Source organism: Vigna radiata, chromosome 1, assembly GCF_000741045.1.
Source record: "Vigna radiata var. radiata cultivar VC1973A chromosome 1, Vradiata_ver6, whole genome shotgun sequence".
Classification (NCBI taxonomy): Eukaryota; Viridiplantae; Streptophyta; class Magnoliopsida; order Fabales; family Fabaceae; genus Vigna; species Vigna radiata.
Genome location: NC_028351.1, coordinates 3,910,989 through 3,913,814, shown reverse-complemented (window position 1 = coordinate 3,913,814; position 2,826 = coordinate 3,910,989).

The following is a 2,826-nucleotide window of genomic DNA, read 5'->3' as shown; positions in this document are numbered from 1 at the left end:
TAATCCACCTCCCGTATTTCTTGTATTACTCCAAAATAACCCATTGATGCAGTGATTGGATTTTTGTCTTTGGAACTAGAAAAGTGCACAGACTCAGCTTGTAGTGTAACCCCACTATTTTGAACCTTACTTTTGTCATCTTCTTCCTTTGTCTGAAAAGAAATATTGTTTATATAGTACCCACCATATGTAATAACATCTGTGTTCGGCCCACAAGATAACCTCAATAGAGTTTTAGAGACATGTGGAGTCGCATAAATCTTTTTCTTTGTAAGAAGGTTTTGACATGTTCATTAAGATGCCATTTTTCACTCATTCTTGGGTGTGATGCCTTTATGTCATTAACATGTTTAGAAATGTAAGGAATCACATCATCAATGTTGTTTAAGATGTACATATGAGCTTGATCAACTTCTTTTCTACTAACACTTTGAATCCTCACACCACAACCCTTACCCTCACATTTTCCTTCATGTATGCTCTTAGGTAGACCCACAGGTTCACAAGTTAGCATATAAGCTGAACAAAATTCAACAGCTTCTTCTGCAATGTATATCTCTATGATTGAAGCTTCTGGTCTATACTGATTCTTAACATATCCCTTTAAGATTTTCATGTATCTTTCAACAGGATACATCCACCTTAGGTAAACTGGCCCACATATTCGAATTTCTCAGACTAGTTGAATGATCAAATGAACCATAATATAAAAAAAAGGTGGAAAATACATCTCCAATTCACATAGTAGTCTTATTCCTTTATTTTCCAATTGATCTAAACATTGAGGGTCAACAACTTTCTTGCAAATGGCATTAAAGAACAAACACAGACGTGTCAGAATATCCCTAACAGAAGGAGGTAATATGCCTCGAATAACAGCTAGTAACAATTGTTGCATCAATATATGACAATCATGAGACTTTAAACCAACTAACTTTAGCTCTTGGATAGAAACAAGTGTTAGGAAACAGGTTGGCTTCATTTTACACCAAGAGGGGGGGTGAATTGGTGTTAGTTCAAAACCAAAATCTTTTCGCAATCTTGGTATGAAAATTCAAAGCTTTTGATCTTTCCTTGAAATGCAAGTAATGAAAATTTTAATGCAGTGGAAAAACGTAGTTGACTGCTAAAAAAATAAAGTCGACTGAAATAAAGAGTGCAAGGATAGAGAAAATCAAACACTGGCTTTTATACTGGTTCGACCAACAATGCCTACATCCAGTGTCCTCCCAATCTTGGAAGCAAATGCACTATAATGGTTGCGGTTTTTACAACAAGGAATTTACAGAAGCACCACGCAAAAATATAAATCTCCTTTCTAACCCAAAACCAAATATAGTTGCACACACAAAACCAGAATTGCAGTAAGAATCCCCTCTTCTGCAATCTGAACCCACGATGAACAATCCTCAACGTGTAACCAGCACTCTTCACAGGATGCCAAGCCTATCACAACACACTTCACAGGTTGCCAAGCCTATCACAGCAGACCTCACAGGTTGCCAAGCCTTCAGTCAAATACAACAGTCTTCACAGGATGTCAAGCCTTCAAGATCAAATACAACAACACCTTCTTTGTACACATGTTGATCATACAGTGTGCGCAAAAGACTCCTCAATCTGAATCTCTCTCAAGAAAGATCACCACCGTCTTCTTGGAGAATTCTTGGAGCTTCCTAAACTGAGAACTTTCTCTGAAACAGGACAATGAAAATGTTAGATCACAAAAATCTCATAACAATTCGTGTTCTGTTCTATTTATAGTTTTCCTGTCATTCTCAGTCGAATTGTCTACTAATACAGTCGACTGTATTAAAACAGTTATAACAGACATTCAACACAAAGGCTCCTCAGTCAACCAAATCAATACACATTTAGGACAGTTGACCCAGTCAGTCAATCTTAACTAACTTTTGAAAATATTGTCGTTGGAGCAAGTAGGCATAACAAAATTCCAAAAATAACAACACAGTCGAATAGGTGTTCCACACTATCGACTGACACATGAAAAAACATTTTGAAATTCTTTTCAACTCAAAATCTAATCAAGCACAGGTTCACAAAATATGTACAAAGAGTTTAGCATAGTCGAATCCATTACCAGTGTATTCGACTGAACTAGACCTTTGTCACAATAAATATAAGTTCATAGAAGTACTTGTGAGCTTTTCTTCAGAAATGTACAGAAGTAATCAAAATCAATTTATCACACATTTCAATACAAGCATGTTCCATACATGTAACACATAATCAATCATAGGAACACACATTGCAAATCAACACAACATGTTCAACAAAAGCATTGTTCAATCTAGTTTATTATACAGCTGAACATGTAATCCTGGAACTTATGTATTATTATTAAGCAGTGTGTTGCCATCATCAAAAACTAGTTTGATATAGAGTTTGTGTTGTCAACATTCTCAACAATCTCCCCCTTCTTTGATGATGCACAACCATGATTAATAACTCAACCATGTTTGTACAGTTCCACATATGACAGAGTAAAAACAAATAGGAAAATCAATAAAGACAATTCATTTACTCTGCATATACAACAAAAATATCATCAAGCAGATAAAGTATGATACAACAATTATACCCATATAGACTTGCTCTCATACACTCATGAAAACTCTCCCCCTTTGTGCATTAACAAAAAAGGAATGCTTGATATTTATGCAGTTTTGAAAAACAGAGAAGCACAAAAAAAATATGCAGTTTCTCGTTGACTGGTTGACTTTTCTGCATTTTGGTTGACTTTTCTGCACTGCAACCGTTTGATCTTCAACCTTTCTTTCCTTTTCTTGAGTCTAAGACCTTCAT